At 39.1% G+C, this 24,133-nt stretch overlaps 8 non-coding genes across 8 annotated transcripts; all 8 read left to right on the forward strand.

Moving 5' to 3' along the window:
- The first annotated feature begins 918 nt into the window (after positions 1-918).
- On the forward strand, positions 919-991 carry Trnav-cac (transfer RNA valine (anticodon CAC)). Its single transcript has one exon. It is a non-coding gene; the product is annotated as a tRNA-Val (tRNA).
- Positions 992-3,222: 2,231 nt separating this feature from the next.
- On the forward strand, positions 3,223-3,295 carry Trnav-cac (transfer RNA valine (anticodon CAC)). Its single transcript has one exon. It is a non-coding gene; the product is annotated as a tRNA-Val (tRNA).
- Positions 3,296-4,972: 1,677 nt separating this feature from the next.
- On the forward strand, positions 4,973-5,045 carry Trnav-cac (transfer RNA valine (anticodon CAC)). The gene has a single exon. It is a non-coding gene; the product is annotated as a tRNA-Val (tRNA).
- A 2,231-nt stretch (positions 5,046-7,276) lies between these two features.
- On the forward strand, positions 7,277-7,349 carry Trnav-cac (transfer RNA valine (anticodon CAC)). Its single transcript has one exon. It is a non-coding gene; the product is annotated as a tRNA-Val (tRNA).
- Positions 7,350-9,026: 1,677 nt separating this feature from the next.
- Trnav-cac (transfer RNA valine (anticodon CAC)) lies at positions 9,027-9,099 on the forward strand. Its single transcript has one exon. It is a non-coding gene; the product is annotated as a tRNA-Val (tRNA).
- Positions 9,100-11,330: 2,231 nt separating this feature from the next.
- Trnav-cac (transfer RNA valine (anticodon CAC)) lies at positions 11,331-11,403 on the forward strand. Its single transcript has one exon. It is a non-coding gene; the product is annotated as a tRNA-Val (tRNA).
- Positions 11,404-13,080: 1,677 nt separating this feature from the next.
- On the forward strand, positions 13,081-13,153 carry Trnav-cac (transfer RNA valine (anticodon CAC)). The gene has a single exon. It is a non-coding gene; the product is annotated as a tRNA-Val (tRNA).
- A 2,231-nt stretch (positions 13,154-15,384) lies between these two features.
- Trnav-cac (transfer RNA valine (anticodon CAC)) lies at positions 15,385-15,457 on the forward strand. The gene has a single exon. It is a non-coding gene; the product is annotated as a tRNA-Val (tRNA).
- Positions 15,458-24,133: the final 8,676 nt, after the last annotated feature.

The following is a 24,133-nucleotide window of genomic DNA, read 5'->3' on the forward strand; positions in this document are numbered from 1 at the left end:
GACTAGATTAGCTGCTGGGACAAGTCCGATCTCACGTGATAATAAGTATAACCTTTTGAGCCAATCATATTTCGGCGTTGACGTGTGTGCCGCATAGATTACCTACTTTGAAAATCGTGTCGCATGTATGCGATGTATGTGCAGTGAAGAAGACAATGTCTAATTCTTGCATGGAACATGGTTCATTAAGTTGAATCGAGTTAATGGGAAGTAAAAATTACGTTTGCATCTCCCACTTTTCTGTAATTCAAGGATGGTTGCATCGTAGAGTCGCAAACATGGTACATGTAGCTCTGTTCACCGGTTTCCACATGTGCACGTACTTGTCCCAAGAGACAAAATTCGCAAAATCGCACGTTTCGGAGCCCGTAACTTCAGTTTGGTACAACGCAGAAAAGTCAATGATGGCTTGATGAATAGAAAAATATCTCCGGAGTAGAACAAGCCATATAGTATGGTCGTGTGCCTTTATAGACAGAAAGAGAAGAAGGAAATCGAGGGTCATGGGTGGAACTAAATATTTGGAAGTTACGTACCTTCCCTCTTATATATTATGATAGAGAGGGTCCTATGCCAGAAAGGATCATGGGGGTTATCTAAGGTAATTTTGTCACTCTATATGAGAATTCTCCTTCAGATTATGTTTTTTTTCTCTCCATCCAGCTCGCGTCTAATACCTATGTATCGAATGAGTAGCGTTCATCTTGACATTGATGATTCTGGTGCTGAAATTGTTCGTGAGCAAAACGAATTAAGCTAATTTTAACTTCATTTTGAGACAAAGACATAACATGTTACTGAGCTACAAACGCGGATAGCATTGATGATGCTGTGCCGAATGAACTATAAAAGCTAATGGAAGGACCATGAAAGGTACAGTTGTCATCACAAAGTGTAGTTTGAAAGCTGAGTACCAATGGTTCCGTAGTGTAGTGGTTATCACGCTCGCCTCACACGCGAGAGGTCCTGGGATCGACCCCCAGCGGAACCATAATATTTTGCCATACCATTTTTAAGCGCTTTTATTACTTATCAAATTCTTCAATTCGCTTTAAATTTAGGGTCATTGACTTTATGATGCCAATAGCTTCTATCATGAATGTTTTAGAGTCTTTCGCGACCAGGCCATAACCCTCATTAGATACTAGCATTACAAGGAGATTCCCTTCATTTGACCTTTGAAACGATCACATATTATGTCACTGACTGAAATAGTAGATTTAGTGAGCTTTAAGAAATGAAGAAATAGTGTAATTAATCTTGCGAGAAAGCCCATACGAGAATGTTTAACAAGTAACTTTAAAAATAGTAACAAAAGATATCGGGACCTTCATTATACAAATGTGAAATTGCAAGAACTGTTGTCAGTAACAAAGGGTTCACTGGTTAAGATGATATTGCAGATGTTTTACTCATAAATATTTCACGATTTCACCTTGATGCTGGTAAACCTCTTGATCATAAACTATGCATAAAGGATTACAGTGATAGCTGATCTTGTTGTAGACAAATTGCATGGCGCTTATTCCTTATTTCGTTTTCATGATATAACTGTCAAGAAAATCCTGAATGACCTGATTGGATTTTATGATCCTGACAGCAAGAATTTAATATTTTTTATTCTCCTCGATTTCAAATGTCTTTGAGAAAGAAGTTTAGAAGCAGCCATGGAATTAGTGAACAGCACTGAATCTTATACTTGATTTTCAATTGTATTTTAGGATTCGTTACTCCTGTATTACTTTGCTAACTAGATTAGCTGAAACATCTTAATTGTTGACCCCAAGAAAACTCTTTGATGTTACTAACGATAACCTAATCTCATATACACTGAAACCTTAACAATGTGATGATGTGCAGATGCTGTATTCCGAATGGCGGCCTTAAACTCTTTGATTGTTTAGAGGTCAAGTAGACTCATTTTGGTTACACACACCTTTTAGCTGGAATAAACTAAAGTCGTTCCAGTTGACAGTCTTATGTATACATTGTTACAAACAAGAAAGATTTATGTGAAAAACCCCTCGGTGTGAATCCTGGTCTTCTGCTTCGATGACAGCTTTAGCATTCAATTAGAACCGCGTACATGCAAGAGGTAGACTACTAATATCAATACCACTTCTTTACATGGAGAGAGATAGAGAGAGTCCCGTGTTTATGTGTTACGCAATGTTGGTCCTTCAGTTATAGAAGGATCTATTTCTTAGACACGACTGAACTCTCATGACAGCAACATCTTCGCTAGGCATGGTTCCTATATGTTAACCCTATCAACACAATGGCGGGTCAATCAGACGCTGCAGAATTTTGGGTCAATTAATCTAATGAGAAGTAGAGGCAAGCCACCGCATATAGTCAAAATCAGCTACTCCAAAACTTGAACACTCTTTCTACATGATCGAGAGGGGAGATCACAGCTGCAATAGACTGATAAATAAGCGATATTCCAATGGCGATACGTTTTATGTACAAATATAGCCTTTCATAGAAATACACTTGTAATGGCTTCTCTGTGGTGGTATGTCATTGCTGAACCGACAAAGTATCCTTCTGAAGTGAATCGTCCCTACCATTTTCGGCCCATGCACAAAGCACCGCTGTTACACGCTATTGGTTAGTTGACATTACATTCAAAGGGAGGTAACTATGCAATCGAGAAGATGTCGCTAGGACAAAGCACTGAACTATCTAATCTATTTGCCATGGTGTAAATACTGTTAATATATCACATCATTAACAAACGAAGATTTGACAGCCGTTGCGTGTCACAGAAAGACATACGTGGTCTACGTAGTAAACAAATCGCACCATAAGCACAGATTTAGTAGAAATGAAAAGTAATAGAATGACAAATAAATGATGCATATGTTGCTGGTTTACATGTGCCATATGGCAATACGCATAACATCTGAATTCTCCATTAAATAGGAACCTTTCCATATCCCCAGGATCAACATCATGCATACCATGATTTGTATCATGTATCGAATGAGTAGCTTTGAGCTGTACGTTGATCATTATGGTGTTGAAATTGTTCCTGAGCAAAACGAATTCGGTAATGTTAACTTCATTTTGAGATACGGACATGACATGACATGTCACTGAGCTACAAATGCGTATAATATTGATGATGCTGTGCCGAATGAACTATAATAACTAATGGAAGGACCATGAAATGTACAGATATCATCAGAAAGTGTATTTTGTAACCTTCGAACCAATGGTTCCGTAGTGTAGTGGTTATCACGCTCGCCTCACACGCGAGAGGTCCTGGGATCGACCCCCAGCGGAACCATAATATTTTGCCATACCATTTTTAAGCGTTTTTATTACTTATCAAATTCTTCAATTCGCATTTAAATTTAGGGTCCTTGACTTTATGATGCCTATAGCTTCTATCATGAATATTTGAGAGTCTTTCGCGACCAGGTCATAACCCTCATTAGATACTAGCATTACAAGCAGATTCCCTTCATAAGAGGTTTGAGACGATCACTTATTATGTCACTGACTGAAATAGTAGATTAGGTAGCTTTAAGAAATGAAGAAATAGTGTAATTACTCTTGCGAGAAAGCCCATACGAGAACGTTTGACAAGTAACATTGAAAATAGTTTCAAAAGATATCGGGACCTTCATTGTACAGATGTCAGATTGCAAGAACTGTTGTCAATAATAAAGAGTTTACTGGTTAAGATGAGATTGCAGATGTTTTTAAAGATTTGATGATTTCACCTTGATGCTGGTAACTTTCTTGATCATAACAATGCAAAAATGATTATAATGATACAATTATAGTTGATTTTGTTGTAGGCAAATTGCATGGCGGTTATTCCTTATTTCCTTTTCATGATATAACTGTCAAGAAAATCCTGCATGATCTGATTGAATTTTATGATCGTGACAGCAACAAACTAATGTCTTTTATTCTCCTCGATTTCAAATTTCTTTGAGAAAGACATTTAGAAGCAGCCATGAAATTAGTGAACACCACTGGATCTTATATTTGATTTTCAATTGGATTTTTGGATTCGTTGCTATTGTAATACTACGATGACTAGATTAGCTGCTGGGACAAGTCCGATCTCACGTGATAATAAGTATAACCTTTTGAGCCAATCATATTTCGGCGTTGACGTGTGTGCCGCATAGATTACCTACTTTGAAAATCGTGTCGCATGTATGCGATGTATGTGCAGTGAAGAAGACAATGTCTAATTCTTGCATGGAACATGGTTCATTAAGTTGAATCGAGTTAATGGGAAGTAAAAATTACGTTTGCATCTCCCACTTTTCTGTAATTCAAGGATGGTTGCATCGTAGAGTCGCAAACATGGTACATGTAGCTCTGTTCACCGGTTTCCACATGTGCACGTACTTGTCCCAAGAGACAAAATTCGCAAAATCGCACGTTTCGGAGCCCGTAACTTCAGTTTGGTACAACGCAGAAAAGTCAATGATGGCTTGATGAATAGAAAAATATCTCCGGAGTAGAACAAGCCATATAGTATGGTCGTGTGCCTTTATAGACAGAAAGAGAAGAAGGAAATCGAGGGTCATGGGTGGAACTAAATATTTGGAAGTTACGTACCTTCCCTCTTATATATTATGATAGAGAGGGTCCTATGCCAGAAAGGATCATGGGGGTTATCTAAGGTAATTTTGTCACTCTATATGAGAATTCTCCTTCAGATTATGTTTTTTTTCTCTCCATCCAGCTCGCGTCTAATACCTATGTATCGAATGAGTAGCGTTCATCTTGACATTGATGATTCTGGTGCTGAAATTGTTCGTGAGCAAAACGAATTAAGCTAATTTTAACTTCATTTTGAGACAAAGACATAACATGTTACTGAGCTACAAACGCGGATAGCATTGATGATGCTGTGCCGAATGAACTATAAAAGCTAATGGAAGGACCATGAAAGGTACAGTTGTCATCACAAAGTGTAGTTTGAAAGCTGAGTACCAATGGTTCCGTAGTGTAGTGGTTATCACGCTCGCCTCACACGCGAGAGGTCCTGGGATCGACCCCCAGCGGAACCATAATATTTTGCCATACCATTTTTAAGCGCTTTTATTACTTATCAAATTCTTCAATTCGCTTTAAATTTAGGGTCATTGACTTTATGATGCCAATAGCTTCTATCATGAATGTTTTAGAGTCTTTCGCGACCAGGCCATAACCCTCATTAGATACTAGCATTACAAGGAGATTCCCTTCATTTGACCTTTGAAACGATCACATATTATGTCACTGACTGAAATAGTAGATTTAGTGAGCTTTAAGAAATGAAGAAATAGTGTAATTAATCTTGCGAGAAAGCCCATACGAGAATGTTTAACAAGTAACTTTAAAAATAGTAACAAAAGATATCGGGACCTTCATTATACAAATGTGAAATTGCAAGAACTGTTGTCAGTAACAAAGGGTTCACTGGTTAAGATGATATTGCAGATGTTTTACTCATAAAGATTTCACGATTTCACCTTGATGCTGGTAAACCTCTTGATCATAAACTATGCATAAAGGATTACAGTGATAGCTGATCTTGTTGTAGACAAATTGCATGGCGCTTATTCCTTATTTCGTTTTCATGATATAACTGTCAAGAAAATCCTGAATGACCTGATTGGATTTTATGATCCTGACAGCAAGAATTTAATATTTTTTATTCTCCTCGATTTCAAATGTCTTTGAGAAAGAAGTTTAGAAGCAGCCATGGAATTAGTGAACAGCACTGAATCTTATACTTGATTTTCAATTGTATTTTAGGATTCGTTACTCCTGTATTACTTTGCTAACTAGATTAGCTGAAACATCTTAATTGTTGACCCCAAGAAAACTCTTTGATGTTACTAACGATAACCTAATCTCATATACACTGAAACCTTAATAATGTGATGATGTGCAGATGCTGTATTCCGAATGGCGGCCTTAAACTCTTTGATTGTTTAGAGGTCAAGTAGACTCATTTTGGTTACACACACCTTTTAGCTGGAATAAACTAAAGTCGTTCCAGTTGACAGTCTTATGTATACATTGTTACAAACAAGAAAGATTTATGTGAAAAACCCCTCGGTGTGAATCCTGGTCTTCTGCTTCGATGACAGCTTTAGCATTCAATTAGAACCGCGTACATGCAAGAGGTAGACTACTAATATCAATACCACTTCTTTACATGGAGAGAGATAGAGAGAGTCCCGTGTTTATGTGTTACGCAATGTTGGTCCTTCAGTTATAGAAGGATCTATTTCTTAGACACGACTGAACAGTCATGACAGCAACATCTTCGCTAGGCATGGTTCCTATATGTTAACTCTATCAACACAATGGCGGGTCAATCAAACGCTGCAGAATTTTGGGTCAGTTAATCTAATGAGAAGTAGAGGCAAGCCACCGCATATAGTCAAAATCAGCTACTCCAAAACTTGAACACTCTTTCTACATGATCGAGAGGGGAGATCACAGCTGCAATAGACTGATAAATAAGCGATATTCCAATGGCGATACGTTTTATGTACAAATATAGCCTTTCATAGAAATACACTTGTAATGGCTTCTCTGTGGTGGTATGTCATTGCTGAACCGACAAAGTATCCTTCTGAAGTGAATCGTCCCTACCATTTTCGGCCCATGCACAAAGCACCGCTGTTACACGCTATTGGTTAGTTGACATTACATTCAAAGGGAGGTAACTATGCAATCGAGAAGATGTCGCTAGGACAAAGCACTGAACTATCTAATCTATTTGCCATGGTGTAAATACTGTTAATATATCACATCATTAACAAACGAAGATTTGACAGCCGTTGCGTGTCACAGAAAGACATACGTGGTCTACGTAGTAAACAAATCGCACCATAAGCACAGATTTAGTAGAAATGAAAAGTAATAGAATGACAAATAAATGATGCATATGTTGCTGGTTTACATGTGCCATATGGCAATACGCATAACATCTGAATTCTCCATCAAATAGGAACCTTTCCATATCCCCAGGATCAACATCATGCATACCATGATTTGAATCATGTATCGAATGAGTAGCTTTGAGCTGTACGTTGATCATTATGGTGTTGAAATTGTTCCTGAGCAAAACGAATTCGGTAATGTTAACTTCATTTTGAGATACGGACATGACATGACATGTCACTGAGCTACAAATGCGTATAATATTGATGATGCTGTGCCGAATGAACTATAATAACTAATGGAAGGACCATGAAATGTACAGATATCATCAGAAAGTGTATTTTGTAACCTTCGAACCAATGGTTCCGTAGTGTAGTGGTTATCACGCTCGCCTCACACGCGAGAGGTCCTGGGATCGACCCCCAGCGGAACCATAATATTTTGCCATACCATTTTTAAGCGTTTTTATTACTTATCAAATTCTTCAATTCGCTTTTAAATTTAGGTTCCTTGACTTTATGATGCCAATAGCTTCTATCATGAATATTTGAGAGTCTTTCGCGACCAGGTCATAACCCTCATTAGATACTAGCATTACAAGCAGATTCCCTTCATAAGAGGTTTGAGACGATCACTTATTATGTCACTGACTGAAATAGTAGATTAGGTAGCTTTACGAAATGAAGAAATAGTGTAATTACTCTTGCGAGAAAGCCCATACGAGAACATTTGACAAGTAACATTGAAAATAGTTTCAAAAGATATCGGGACCTTCATTGTACAGATGTCAGATTGCAAGAACTGTTGTCAGTAATAAAGAGTTTACTGGTTAAGATGAGATTGCAGATGTTTTTAAAGATTTGATGATTTCACCTTGATGCTGGTAACTTTCTTGATCATAACAATGCAAAAATGATTATAATGATACAATTATAGTTGATTTTGTTGTAGGCAAATTGCATGGCGGTTATTCCTTATTTCCTTTTCATGATATAACTGTCAAGAAAATCCTGCATGATCTGATTGAATTTTATGATCGTGACAGCAACAAACTAATGTCTTTTATTCTCCTCGATTTCAAATTTCTTTGAGAAAGACGTTTAGAAGCAGCCATAAAATTAGTGAACACCACTGGATCTTATATTTGATTTTCAATTGGATTTTTGGATTCGTTGCTATTGTAATACTACGATGACTAGATTAGCTGCTGGGACAAGTCCGATCTCACGTGATAATAAGTATAACCTTTTGAGCCAATCATATTTCGGCGTTGACGTGTGTGCCGCATAGATTACCTACTTTGAAAATCGTGTCGCATGTATGCGATGTATGTGCAGTGAAGAAGACAATGTCTAATTCTTGCATGGAACATGGTTCATTAAGTTGAATCGAGTTAATGGGAAGTAAAAATTACGTTTGCATCTCCCACTTTTCTGTAATTCAAGGATGGTTGCATCGTAGAGTCGCAAACATGGTACATGTAGCTCTGTTCACCGGTTTCCACATGTGCACGTACTTGTCCCAAGAGACAAAATTCGCAAAATCGCACGTTTCGGAGCCCGTAACTTCAGTTTGGTACAACGCAGAAAAGTCAATGATGGCTTGATGAATAGAAAAATATCTCCGGAGTAGAACAAGCCATATAGTATGGTCGTGTGCCTTTATAGACAGAAAGAGAAGAAGGAAATCGAGGGTCATGGGTGGAACTAAATATTTGGAAGTTACGTACCTTCCCTCTTATATATTATGATAGAGAGGGTCCTATGCCAGAAAGGATCATGGGGGTTATCTAAGGTAATTTTGTCACTCTATATGAGAATTCTCCTTCAGATTATGTTTTTTTTCTCTCCATCCAGCTCGCGTCTAATACCTATGTATCGAATGAGTAGCGTTCATCTTGACATTGATGATTCTGGTGCTGAAATTGTTCGTGAGCAAAACGAATTAAGCTAATTTTAACTTCATTTTGAGACAAAGACATAACATGTTACTGAGCTACAAACGCGGATAGCATTGATGATGCTGTGCCGAATGAACTATAAAAGCTAATGGAAGGACCATGAAAGGTACAGTTGTCATCACAAAGTGTAGTTTGAAAGCTGAGTACCAATGGTTCCGTAGTGTAGTGGTTATCACGCTCGCCTCACACGCGAGAGGTCCTGGGATCGACCCCCAGCGGAACCATAATATTTTGCCATACCATTTTTAAGCGCTTTTATTACTTATCAAATTCTTCAATTCGCTTTAAATTTAGGGTCATTGACTTTATGATGCCAATAGCTTCTATCATGAATGTTTTAGAGTCTTTCGCGACCAGGCCATAACCCTCATTAGATACTAGCATTACAAGGAGATTCCCTTCATTTGACCTTTGAAACGATCACATATTATGTCACTGACTGAAATAGTAGATTTAGTGAGCTTTAAGAAATGAAGAAATAGTGTAATTAATCTTGCGAGAAAGCCCATACGAGAATGTTTAACAAGTAACTTTAAAAATAGTAACAAAAGATATCGGGACCTTCATTATACAAATGTGAAATTGCAAGAACTGTTGTCAGTAACAAAGGGTTCACTGGTTAAGATGATATTGCAGATGTTTTACTCATAAATATTTCACGATTTCACCTTGATGCTGGTAAACCTCTTGATCATAAACTATGCATAAAGGATTACAGTGATAGCTGATCTTGTTGTAGACAAATTGCATGGCGCTTATTCCTTATTTCGTTTTCATGATATAACTGTCAAGAAAATCCTGAATGACCTGATTGGATTTTATGATCCTGACAGCAAGAATTTAATATTTTTTATTCTCCTCGATTTCAAATGTCTTTGAGAAAGAAGTTTAGAAGCAGCCATGGAATTAGTGAACAGCACTGAATCTTATACTTGATTTTCAATTGTATTTTAGGATTCGTTACTCCTGTATTACTTTGCTAACTAGATTAGCTGAAACATCTTAATTGTTGACCCCAAGAAAACTCTTTGATGTTACTAACGATAACCTAATCTCATATACACTGAAACCTTAACAATGTGATGATGTGCAGATGCTGTATTCCGAATGGCGGCCTTAAACTCTTTGATTGTTTAGAGGTCAAGTAGACTCATTTTGGTTACACACACCTTTTAGCTGGAATAAACTAAAGTCGTTCCAGTTGACAGTCTTATGTATACATTGTTACAAACAAGAAAGATTTATGTGAAAAACCCCTCGGTGTGAATCCTGGTCTTCTGCTTCGATGACAGCTTTAGCATTCAATTAGAACCGCGTACATGCAAGAGGTAGACTACTAATATCAATACCACTTCTTTACATGGAGAGAGATAGAGAGAGTCCCGTGTTTATGTGTTACGCAATGTTGGTCCTTCAGTTATAGAAGGATCTATTTCTTAGACACGACTGAACTCTCATGACAGCAACATCTTCGCTAGGCATGGTTCCTATATGTTAACCCTATCAACACAATGGCGGGTCAATCAGACGCTGCAGAATTTTGGGTCAATTAATCTAATGAGAAGTAGAGGCAAGCCACCGCATATAGTCAAAATCAGCTACTCCAAAACTTGAACACTCTTTCTACATGATCGAGAGGGGAGATCACAGCTGCAATAGACTGATAAATAAGCGATATTCCAATGGCGATACGTTTTATGTACAAATATAGCCTTTCATAGAAATACACTTGTAATGGCTTCTCTGTGGTGGTATGTCATTGCTGAACCGACAAAGTATCCTTCTGAAGTGAATCGTCCCTACCATTTTCGGCCCATGCACAAAGCACCGCTGTTACACGCTATTGGTTAGTTGACATTACATTCAAAGGGAGGTAACTATGCAATCGAGAAGATGTCGCTAGGACAAAGCACTGAACTATCTAATCTATTTGCCATGGTGTAAATACTGTTAATATATCACATCATTAACAAACGAAGATTTGACAGCCGTTGCGTGTCACAGAAAGACATACGTGGTCTACGTAGTAAACAAATCGCACCATAAGCACAGATTTAGTAGAAATGAAAAGTAATAGAATGACAAATAAATGATGCATATGTTGCTGGTTTACATGTGCCATATGGCAATACGCATAACATCTGAATTCTCCATTAAATAGGAACCTTTCCATATCCCCAGGATCAACATCATGCATACCATGATTTGTATCATGTATCGAATGAGTAGCTTTGAGCTGTACGTTGATCATTATGGTGTTGAAATTGTTCCTGAGCAAAACGAATTCGGTAATGTTAACTTCATTTTGAGATACGGACATGACATGACATGTCACTGAGCTACAAATGCGTATAATATTGATGATGCTGTGCCGAATGAACTATAATAACTAATGGAAGGACCATGAAATGTACAGATATCATCAGAAAGTGTATTTTGTAACCTTCGAACCAATGGTTCCGTAGTGTAGTGGTTATCACGCTCGCCTCACACGCGAGAGGTCCTGGGATCGACCCCCAGCGGAACCATAATATTTTGCCATACCATTTTTAAGCGTTTTTATTACTTATCAAATTCTTCAATTCGCATTTAAATTTAGGGTCCTTGACTTTATGATGCCTATAGCTTCTATCATGAATATTTGAGAGTCTTTCGCGACCAGGTCATAACCCTCATTAGATACTAGCATTACAAGCAGATTCCCTTCATAAGAGGTTTGAGACGATCACTTATTATGTCACTGACTGAAATAGTAGATTAGGTAGCTTTAAGAAATGAAGAAATAGTGTAATTACTCTTGCGAGAAAGCCCATACGAGAACGTTTGACAAGTAACATTGAAAATAGTTTCAAAAGATATCGGGACCTTCATTGTACAGATGTCAGATTGCAAGAACTGTTGTCAATAATAAAGAGTTTACTGGTTAAGATGAGATTGCAGATGTTTTTAAAGATTTGATGATTTCACCTTGATGCTGGTAACTTTCTTGATCATAACAATGCAAAAATGATTATAATGATACAATTATAGTTGATTTTGTTGTAGGCAAATTGCATGGCGGTTATTCCTTATTTCCTTTTCATGATATAACTGTCAAGAAAATCCTGCATGATCTGATTGAATTTTATGATCGTGACAGCAACAAACTAATGTCTTTTATTCTCCTCGATTTCAAATTTCTTTGAGAAAGACATTTAGAAGCAGCCATGAAATTAGTGAACACCACTGGATCTTATATTTGATTTTCAATTGGATTTTTGGATTCGTTGCTATTGTAATACTACGATGACTAGATTAGCTGCTGGGACAAGTCCGATCTCACGTGATAATAAGTATAACCTTTTGAGCCAATCATATTTCGGCGTTGACGTGTGTGCCGCATAGATTACCTACTTTGAAAATCGTGTCGCATGTATGCGATGTATGTGCAGTGAAGAAGACAATGTCTAATTCTTGCATGGAACATGGTTCATTAAGTTGAATCGAGTTAATGGGAAGTAAAAATTACGTTTGCATCTCCCACTTTTCTGTAATTCAAGGATGGTTGCATCGTAGAGTCGCAAACATGGTACATGTAGCTCTGTTCACCGGTTTCCACATGTGCACGTACTTGTCCCAAGAGACAAAATTCGCAAAATCGCACGTTTCGGAGCCCGTAACTTCAGTTTGGTACAACGCAGAAAAGTCAATGATGGCTTGATGAATAGAAAAATATCTCCGGAGTAGAACAAGCCATATAGTATGGTCGTGTGCCTTTATAGACAGAAAGAGAAGAAGGAAATCGAGGGTCATGGGTGGAACTAAATATTTGGAAGTTACGTACCTTCCCTCTTATATATTATGATAGAGAGGGTCCTATGCCAGAAAGGATCATGGGGGTTATCTAAGGTAATTTTGTCACTCTATATGAGAATTCTCCTTCAGATTATGTTTTTTTTCTCTCCATCCAGCTCGCGTCTAATACCTATGTATCGAATGAGTAGCGTTCATCTTGACATTGATGATTCTGGTGCTGAAATTGTTCGTGAGCAAAACGAATTAAGCTAATTTTAACTTCATTTTGAGACAAAGACATAACATGTTACTGAGCTACAAACGCGGATAGCATTGATGATGCTGTGCCGAATGAACTATAAAAGCTAATGGAAGGACCATGAAAGGTACAGTTGTCATCACAAAGTGTAGTTTGAAAGCTGAGTACCAATGGTTCCGTAGTGTAGTGGTTATCACGCTCGCCTCACACGCGAGAGGTCCTGGGATCGACCCCCAGCGGAACCATAATATTTTGCCATACCATTTTTAAGCGCTTTTATTACTTATCAAATTCTTCAATTCGCTTTAAATTTAGGGTCATTGACTTTATGATGCCAATAGCTTCTATCATGAATGTTTTAGAGTCTTTCGCGACCAGGCCATAACCCTCATTAGATACTAGCATTACAAGGAGATTCCCTTCATTTGACCTTTGAAACGATCACATATTATGTCACTGACTGAAATAGTAGATTTAGTGAGCTTTAAGAAATGAAGAAATAGTGTAATTAATCTTGCGAGAAAGCCCATACGAGAATGTTTAACAAGTAACTTTAAAAATAGTAACAAAAGATATCGGGACCTTCATTATACAAATGTGAAATTGCAAGAACTGTTGTCAGTAACAAAGGGTTCACTGGTTAAGATGATATTGCAGATGTTTTACTCATAAAGATTTCACGATTTCACCTTGATGCTGGTAAACCTCTTGATCATAAACTATGCATAAAGGATTACAGTGATAGCTGATCTTGTTGTAGACAAATTGCATGGCGCTTATTCCTTATTTCGTTTTCATGATATAACTGTCAAGAAAATCCTGAATGACCTGATTGGATTTTATGATCCTGACAGCAAGAATTTAATATTTTTTATTCTCCTCGATTTCAAATGTCTTTGAGAAAGAAGTTTAGAAGCAGCCATGGAATTAGTGAACAGCACTGAATCTTATACTTGATTTTCAATTGTATTTTAGGATTCGTTACTCCTGTATTACTTTGCTAACTAGATTAGCTGAAACATCTTAATTGTTGACCCCAAGAAAACTCGTTGATGTTACTAACGATAACCTAATCTCATATACACTGAAACCTTAACAATGTGATGATGTGCAGATGCTGTATTCCGAATGGCGGCCTTAAACTCTTTGATTGTTTAGAGGTCAAGTAGACTCATTTTGGTTACACACACCTTTTAGCTGGAATAAACTAAAGTCGTTCCAGTTGATAGTCTTATGTATACATTGTTACAAACAAGAAAGATGTATGTGAAAAACACCTCGGTGTGAATCCTGGTCTTCTGCTTCGATGACAGCTTTAGCATTCAATTAGAACCGCGTACATGCAAGAGGTAGACTACTAATATCAATACCACTTCTTTACATGGAGAGAGATAGAGAGAGTCCCGTGTTTATGTGTTACGCAATGTTGGCCCTTCAGTTATAGAAGGATCTATTTCTTAGACACGACTGAACTCTCATGACAGCAACATCTTCGCTAGGCATGGTTCCTATATGTTAACCCTATCAACACAATGGCGGGTCAATCAGACGCTGCAGAATTTTGGGTCAATTAATCTAATGAGAAGTAGAGGCAAGCCACCGCATATAGTCAAAATCAGCTACTCCAAAACTTGAACACTCTTTCTACATGATCGAGAGGGGAGATCACAGCTGCAATAGACTGATAAATAAGCGATATTCCAATGGCGATACGTTTTATGTACAAATATAGCCTTTCATAGAAATACACTTGTAATGGCTTCTCTGTGGTGGTATGTCATTGCTGAACCGACAAAGTATCCTTCTGAAGTGAATCGTCCCTACCATTTTCGGCCCATGCACAAAGCACCGTTGTTACACGCTATTGGTTAGTTGACATTACATTCAAAGGGAGGTAACTATGCAATCGAGAAGATGTCGCTAGGACAAAGCACTGAACTATCTAATCTATTTGCCATGGTGTAAATACTGTTAATATATCACATCATTAACAAACGAAGATTTGACAGCCGTTGCGTGTCACAGAAAGACATACGTGGTCTACGTAGTAAACAAATCGCACCATAAGCACAGATTTAGTAGAAATGAAAAGTAATAGAATGACAAATAAATGATGCATATGTTGCTGGTTTACATGTGCCATATGGCAATACGCATAACATCTGAATTCTCCATTAAATAGGAACCTTTCCATATCCCCAGGATCAACATCATGCATACCATGATTTGAATCATGTATCGAATGAGTAGCTTTGAGCTGTACTTTGATCATTATGGTGTTGAAATTGTTCGTGAGCAAAACGAATTCGGTAATGTTAACTTCATTTTGAGATACGGACATGACATGACATGTCACTGAGCTACAAATGCGTATAATATTGATGATGCTGTGCCGAATGAACTATAATTACTAATGAAAGGACCATGAAAGGTACAGATGTCATCACAAAGTGTAGTTTGTAACCTTCGAACCAATGGTTCCGTAGTGTAGTGGTTATCACGCTCGCCTCACACGCGAGAGGTCCTGGGATCGACCCCCAGCGGAACCATAATATTTTGCCATACCATTTTTAAGCGTTTTTATTACTTATCAAATTCTTCAATTCGCATTTAAATTTAGGGTCCTTGACTTTATGATGCCAATAGCTTCTATAATGAATATTTGAGAGTCTTTCGCGACCAGGTCATAACCCTCATTAGATACTAGCATTACAAGCAGATTCCCTTCATAAGAGGTTTGAGACGATCACTTATTATGTCACTGACTGAAATAGTAGATTAGGTAGCTTTAAGAAATGAAGAAATAGTGTAATTACTCTTGCGAGAAAGCCCATACGATAACGTTTGACAGGTAACATTGAAAATAGTTTCAAAAGATATCGGGACCTTCATTGTACAGATGTCAAATTGCAAGAACTGTTGTCAGTAATAAAGAGTTTACTGGTTAAGATGAGATTGCAGATGTTTTTAAAGATTTGATGATTTCACCTTGATGCTGGTAACTTTCTTGATCATAACAATGCAAAAATGATTATAATGATACAATGATAGCTGATTTTGTTGTAGGCAAATTGCATGGCGGTTATTCCTTATTTCCTTTTCATGATATAACTGTCAAGAAAATCCTGCATGATCTGATTGAATTTTATGATCGTGACAGCAACAAACTAATGTCTTTTATTCTCCTCGATTTCAAATTTCTTTGAGAAAGACGTTTAGAAGCAGCCATGAAATCAGTGAACACCACTGGATCTTATATTTGATTTTCAATTGGATTTTAGGATTCGTTGCTATTGTATTACCAGCAGCAGGGGGGGGGGGGCGAATCGGACATTTTGTCCAATCGTCATTTGGTTTAATTAATACTTTCTGCACTCAGCGGATCCGGTGTCGTCAGCGCCTGGTAAAAAAAAAACGACGTCGTCGTCGGGGGGATCGTCCAATCGTCATTTGGTTTAATTAATACCTTCTGCGCGCCGAGTTATTAGGTTGTTGTCCGTTAAATGCGTCCGCTCGGATATTAGGCCAACTGTGATATACTCGCAATTTTGCCAGCGCTATTTCCTTTACTGGAACCGATGATGGGAAGTTCACACTGAATTCGGGTTTCGTTGACGTTATCGATATCATACTTGTTTGTACCGGAGTGGTGTTCTCCGCGATCCGTTGAAGTGATTGAAACCCTTCGGGGTTCAGCGACATTATTATTATTCGGTGTTTTTAGTGTTTAATTTCAACACCGAATATTAACAACCTGCTTGTTTTCAGGAGAATGTTTTAAGCCCATTGAAGTGGTTTCAGCGACGTGGTTTCCGGCTTCCAGTTGGAAATTTTCGATTTTTTACATCGCGGAGCCATACAACTGGACCATCGTGGAGAATTCAACATCGGATAGGAACGAATTATCAATCGACAACGAGATCAACCCGGATAATTTCGAGTACGCGTCGGATACTATTTGATGTTTTACTGTATACTCGTTGAGTTTTTTTTGAGAACACGATGATATCTTTCTAGTGATTGCGTTGGCGACTCCAGCAATTGTTGTCGCCGCGGAGATAGCGATTGGAACAGCGATCGGGGCCATCATGGTCACCGTGGATAAAATGACGCCGGTACCAGCTACTATACCGGACACCGAGTACACGGCCACGTCGATGGTGGTTATTTTTCGGCGGTATTTTTTTATTTTTGCGCGGTATTGTTCGGAAAGCGTTTTCAAGTTCGCGGAGAACTCTTTTACGGTATCGAATCGATATTGATGTGACGTCGGTGATACCTCTGATTCAATTACCTTGGTGGTCATTTTATTTTAAAAGAACTATTGTTTTCAATTACTCACTTAAATCCACTACAAATTCCACATACCATGTCATGTTTGTCCTAAATAGACCGCTATCAACGGCTCTAATTGTAAACCGTTCGGTTGCATTTTTGTCAACGATTGTTGATATTGTATTGTTAAACCCGGATGAACTCGACGATGATATACTGAACTGCATCGCTGAAATCAATGTCAATCGATAAATGCCCTTAACAGTTGCGGTGATATTTACTGTATTATCCGTAGGAGTCCAATCGAATGATCCATGCCGAATTGTGTATACTGTGTTGATGGCGTTCTCATGAGGGATTTTTATTTTTTCGAGTTGCTCTGTCATTCTAGGTAGTCTGTCTTTAATCGCTTCAACATCAGTTTTGATCGTTCCTATTTCCCGTGTATTCTCGGTTATACTTTTTCTGTTCGCTGTAACATCAAGTTTGATTGTTCCTATTTCATATACATGCGCGTCTATACTTTTTTTGTTCGCTGCAACATCAGTTTTGATCGTTCCTATTTCCCGTGTATTCTCGGTTATACTTTTTCTGTTCGCTGCAACATCAGTTTTGATTGTTTTTATTTCCCCTCCATACGCGTCTATACTTTTTTTGTTCGCTTCAACATTAGTTTTGAGCGTTACTATTTCCCCTCCATACGCGTCTACATTTTTTTTGTTTGCTTCAACATTAGTTTTGAGCGTTACTATTTCCTGTGTATGCGCGTCTACATTTTTTTGTTCGCTCCAACATTAGTTTTGAGCGTTACTATTTCCTGTGTATGCGCGTCTACATTTTTTTTGTTCGCTCCAACATTAGTTTTGAGCGTTACTATTTCCTGTGTATGCGCGTCTACATTTTTTTTGTTCGCTCCAACATTAGTTTTGAGCGTTACTATTTCCTGTGTATGCGCGTCTACATTTTTTTTGTTTGCTTCAACATCAGTTTTGATTGTTTCTATTTCCCGTGTATTCTCGGTTATACTTTTTTTGTTCGCTGCAACATCAAGTTTGATTGTTCCTATTTCCCCTGTATACGCGTCTATATTCCTTTTGTTCGCTGCAACCTTAGTAATGAGTGTATTTATTTCCTGTGTATGCGCGTCTACATTTTTTCCGTTCGCTGCAACATCAGTTTTGATCGTTCCTATTTCCCCTGTATGCGCGTCTATATTCCTTTTGTTCGCTGCAACCTTAGTAATGAGTATATTTATTTCCCGTGTATTCTCGGTTATACTTTTTTTGTTCGCTGCAACATCAGTTTTGAGCGTTACTATTTCCCCTGTATTCGCGTCTATACTTTTTTTGTTCGCTGCAACATCAGTTTTGATCGTTCTTATTTCCCCTCCATACGCGTCTATACTTTTTTTGTTCGCTGCAACATCAGTTTTGATTGTTCTTATTTCCCCTCCATACGCGTCTACATTTTTTTTGTTCGCTGCGACATCAGTTTTGATCGTTCTTATTTCCCCTGTATGCGCGTCTACATTATTCTTGTTCGCTGCAACATCAGTTTTGATCGTTCTTATTTCCCCTCCATACGCGTCTATACTTTTTTTGTTCGCTGCGACATCAGTTTTGATCGTTCTTATTTCCCCTCCATACGCGTCTACATTTTTTTTGTTCGCTTCAACATCAGTTTTGATTGTTTTTATTTCCCCTGTATGCGCGTCTATATTCCCTTTGTTCGCTGCAACATCAGTTTTGATTGTTCTTATTTCCTGTCCATACGCAGTGATATCATTTATAGTTGTTGTAATTTCATCCAGCTTGGTATTTTTTTTACCAAAAAATTTATCAAAGTTGTCATCGATCCTGTTAACATTTTTTCGTAACGTGTAAAATTGGCCCGACAGCGTTGTAAACTCCGAAATAGTATTTTTTATTGTTGTAATATTCGGTTCGGTTACCGTCGGGGTCCCAAAAAAACTAGCGGTAGTGAGTTGTATATCGGTGACAGATTTTTTCACCTCGGTGACAGATTTTTTCACCTGCGTGTCAAGTTCGGTCACCAATCTATCCAACCTTATAAAACCGTCTTGGATTAATGTTACCCTATTCGTTATCGTCAGTAGATGTTCACCCGGTTTGAGTCGTCCGTCGCTGGTATACAGCGCGATAGCGTTCTCGGCGGCATCACGCTGTCGTGTTAAAACGTCATCCAGCGACACATTACTGGATTTCAATTTACCCTGGCGGTCTTGAAATACAACTATTTCGCCCGGGTCAACACTGGTTAGGTTCAACGTTTCAGCGATTTCATCCTCGATTAGTTTTTTTATGTCATTGGTGGCGGGCGTTTCCGTGGATTCTTTCAGCGCCGAGATAGGTCGTCCCCAAATATCAATCATCGTTATTGTAAAAAAAACCAGTGTTTTTAATTAACCCGCCGGGCCTCTACGACCCCACTAGTGTATTCGTTTACAACCACATGAGGTGGTTTCCGCGATGATGAAATCGCCGCGAGTACGTTCAATACCTCACGGCCACATATCGGTGGGTCACTTAATTGCTGTGTTGGCAGCGTGGAATAAAAAACCGGGGCTGAACACGCCCGGATATACCGCATGAACTCGTTCGGCGGGGCTAACCCGTATGAATCAAAATAGACGATCGCACGCGGATCAATCGCGTACGCAACCCAATGAGTTCCCGCTCCGGAGGATTTATCGAGGTTAATTATGCCGGTCTCAATATTCCTTGGTGCCGCCGGTAATTGATCCCTCATAAAAACACCTCTGAAGTTTTTTATCGCTAACGCGTCGGCGGCATCTATTAAATCAAAATTAGACATAGGAGTCATTGACTCTTGCGTTAATAAACGGTTCCCGGTAGTCTTAGACCCTTTCCCGAATACCATGAATACGGGGTTCCCGGTAGTCTTAGACCCTTTCCGGCCACGGATCGTCCTCGTTTCTTTTTTTTATAGCCTCTCCCGGTTGCCTTCTTCAATGCCATCCCCGCCGCGGTTCCAACGGCCCCCAACGCCGCCGCCTTAGCCACTGCTGGTGCGGCCGCGGCAATCAACGCTGGAATCACAGCTAACAGCGGAAATATCCCACCGGTCTTTTCCATGTTTTTAATCGCTGCGGCCGAAAAATCTATTTGAACACCCTTTTTATTCCTCATCGCATCATTGAAATGTTTTATTTGACGCGCCGTCAACGATATCCTATGATTACCACCTGCCATCTGCGACGGCTTCAGCGTTATTGTGATCCCGCATTGTTTAGCCGACTTTGATCGTAATTTCTTGACTTGACCATCAGTTAGTGTAACGCCGACAACACTATACGACATTTTATTGTAAACGCGTTTGTGTTTTCAATTACATGTTTTCCACTGGCGCATCAACGATTCTCATTCGTCCACCAACGCCTTCTAGCAGCATTGATTTATCGCTGAGAATGACAGCAACCGCTCTATAATTAACACCACCCGGGGCTATACGAGCTCGGAAGTGTATATCAACGACGGATTGTCTCGTTAAATCAAGATGTTCCAACGAAAAATAATAAATCGGATACAGGTTTTTAAAATCAAGTTGTGATATTTGCAAACCAGTGTCGACGTTTTGATCACGACCCATATATGACAGCAATCGATGGTACACACGTGCGACATGATTGTCGCCGTAATTAAGCTGTATATCCTCGGATGGTTCCTGTTGTCCGTTTATTCTCAGCGAAACATCCCTGACTCCTAATTGATCAAATATCATATGGCTGTGTTCTTGATTGCCCAATCGATCCTTATTCTGTAGCGCTATAAATATATGACGCGGGGCTGAAACGCCTTGTTTTGATGCCAAATGCCATGTAAATGTATCAGCAACATTATCCTCTTTAGCATCAGTTGTTACCGCTAGCCAACTTAACAACGATTTCCCTCCCTGTTCCATAAACGATAACAATCGTGCTTCCGTGGTAACTGATGGAGTCAACACCGGCATCCACAATGCTATTTTAGTTAAAACGACTTTACCGTTATCGACGCCAGCAGCACGCCATATTGCATTGTTATCATCGCCCCTTCGCGCTAGCACAATTGTATGCTTAGCCCCATAGATAACTTTTCTGACATTTCTACAAAATCCGAATATGTGATGGAGTGGAATCGCGCATGAAAAACGTCGGCGTTGTCCTTGCAACATCCCTAATCGTGTTGCGAATCCTAGATTGTGATTACCGTTAATACTTTTTATAACAGTGAAATCAGCGCCTGGTTTTGCTCTGCGGTCTGGGTTAGCTGCTTCAGCCTGGTCAACTGCGGTATTTTCTTTCGTCAGCACGTTAATGTACTGAAGGTGATCAGCGTTATCAGTGGTATCCTTCGCGAAAATCATAGATGGGCCCGCCGATCTTGTATAATCATCCGAGTATCTCGCTAATCCAATTATCGTTGTTGCAACATCAACATCGTTTTCTATTGATTCAATTTCTCGCCCGTCAATGAGATATCTAGCACTCCCAAATAACGCCATGATGCCGTTGTTGACAAAGCCAACTCGAACACGAGGGTCATCTGCGTATGGTGTATTAGCGGCAACATTTGTCACGAGTTCCCCCTCAATTTCGATAAACGCTTCACACGGCAAAAAGTATCTACTGGTATCTTGGACTTGAAGTTCAATTCGCGATCGTAGGTCGGCTTGTGGTGGTTGATAGGAATAAAATTGATAATCACGGACAGAATCATCCCTGCGCACTGGGGCATCCATATCAAACGCGGGATCAGCGGTTCGGCAAACATTTTATTATTATCATGTGAGTGTTTTCAATTGCGATTCATCAACGTCGTTTTCGTCGTAAGTTCTTTGAATTCTGTTTAAGACCACTTCCCGCTATCGCGTTCATGATAGCGCTGATTGTTGCATCGGCGGATGGCTCCGTTGTTGCCATCAATGGCGAAGCCATCGACGGCGGGGTCGTTGGCGAAGCCATCGACGCTAGTTTTTTTTCCACCGCGTTATTTATTACCCTGCTGACATTTGCAGGCATCACTGTCGTTGATGGCATCACCGGTGGTTTCTGTTTTCTTTTTCTCACCAACGACATTAGTTTGTCCTTTGCTGCAGAAAACGCCTTTCCGGCAACATCTCCAATAGCACTAATACCCCTATCACGAATAACATCAATAGCCTTCATTCCTAATTGTTTGGCTAACGGCGCTACTTTTGGAGCCATTCTTGTAAATAACCCCGCAATGGTATTACCGAGACCATCTCCATAGTACGCGCGGTAAACAGGCAATCGCGAGTTTACCACGTAGACGCTGACTGGTTTATCATGGTTGTAGTGTATAATCGTCTTTATTATAAAAACACCAGTTTTCCAATTAATCATCCACGAGCTCGTCTATGAGCGTTCGATATACATTAATGTCCATAATACCGCCTGCAAATAACCGCCTGCAAATATCAGCGGCCTCATTGATTATTTCCGGAGAGTTATTTCCGGCTCGTTTTCCTCCGATTAGTACTTCCAGCCGTGATATATCACTGAGAACACTACCTGGACAAGCGTTTTCAACCACACCGCTGTATCCTTTTCCTTTTTTTGGTTTTGTACTTTTTACTTTCTTGAGGAATGCTTTGTAATCGGCATCACCACGACGTGATAATTCGTCTTTATATCTACTTGCTAAATACACGATTCTTGCCCAATTATCCGTCGACCTTACATACTTTTCGTAACCTTTGTTGATATACTCCTTTTGAACGTCCTTATCAAAATTTGTAACAATAAAATTAATCAATTCTTCATCGCTGTCGAAGCCTCTAATTTTATCTATTGTGTCCTTTTTAAGTACATTACGGGGTATATTCCCCGCCCTTATCTTTTCTTGTTCCGGCATTTCTTCGGGTATTTCTTCGGGTATTTCTTCTTCTGGTTCTCTTGCGGTAGCACCTAGTTCTTCTTCGTCGGCCATTGTAACATAAGGTTCTTGTGGGTCCGTTATAGCGAGTGGTGGTGGCCTCTCCCTCCGTTGGTGTGTTGTAGCAACCGCTATTTCCGCAGGAAGTGTTTCTAAAGACCTTTTTGTTTGTTTGGTCTGAGCCGCTATCTTTTCAAGTACGCCAAGCAGTGGCGCCTTTTTCTTTCTTTCTTCGTCGGAAATATCCCCGTATATCGCTGTTTTCACGTCCTTGGTTGCACTCGTTATCGGAGCAAAGAGTTGTTCACTTCCAACAGTAAAATCAGTTTGTAGTTGCTGCCGCGTTTGAAGTTGTTCTCGGACCCTGTCTCGTAACGGTATGAACTTTTTAAGCGCCGCTAGCCGCTCTCTGGCTAGCCGAGTAGTAAGTGATTTACCTACCATTATTGCAATTGCTCCGCAATTTCTAATTCCCCGCCGAGTGTGGCAGGAATGGGGGGGGGGGGGAAATATGTATACATTTAATGCGCCATCGGGGGCTCCACGGAGTTTTCGTCTATAATCCTTCTAATGTTTTTGATCTTACTAGAAATCTCCCGGCGTCGTTCATAAACACGTCCAAGTTTTTTTCGTACTATTTCAACGGCAGTGAATAGTCCAATGAATGCATTTACGTCATTGTGGTACAGGTTCTCATTAATCGTATGTTGTAATCGTTTTATAAAAGCGTACTCGCGGGCCAGGGTAAAACGCCCCCGTTTCGATTGTTCGTTAATAATTTCATAATCGGATAATATTCTTTCGCTGTTCAGACCATCGGATAATTCAATTCCTTGATTTTTTAATTTTGAAATCTCGGTTAATATATTATTGATGTCTTCGATATTCATATTCTTATAAAACACCTTATTTTTAAATATAAAAAAAATTATTTTACAAAATGAACCCTGCGTATCAATCCCGAGGTGTGTTATCTATCACTATTGATAGTATGAAGTATTACAGACAATTCGTCATGGTGACCTTGTCACT

Source organism: Sinohyriopsis cumingii, chromosome 4 (assembly GCF_028554795.1).
Source record: "Sinohyriopsis cumingii isolate HCF-2022 chromosome 4, ASM2855479v2, whole genome shotgun sequence".
Taxonomy (NCBI): Eukaryota; Metazoa; Mollusca; class Bivalvia; order Unionida; family Unionidae; genus Sinohyriopsis; species Sinohyriopsis cumingii.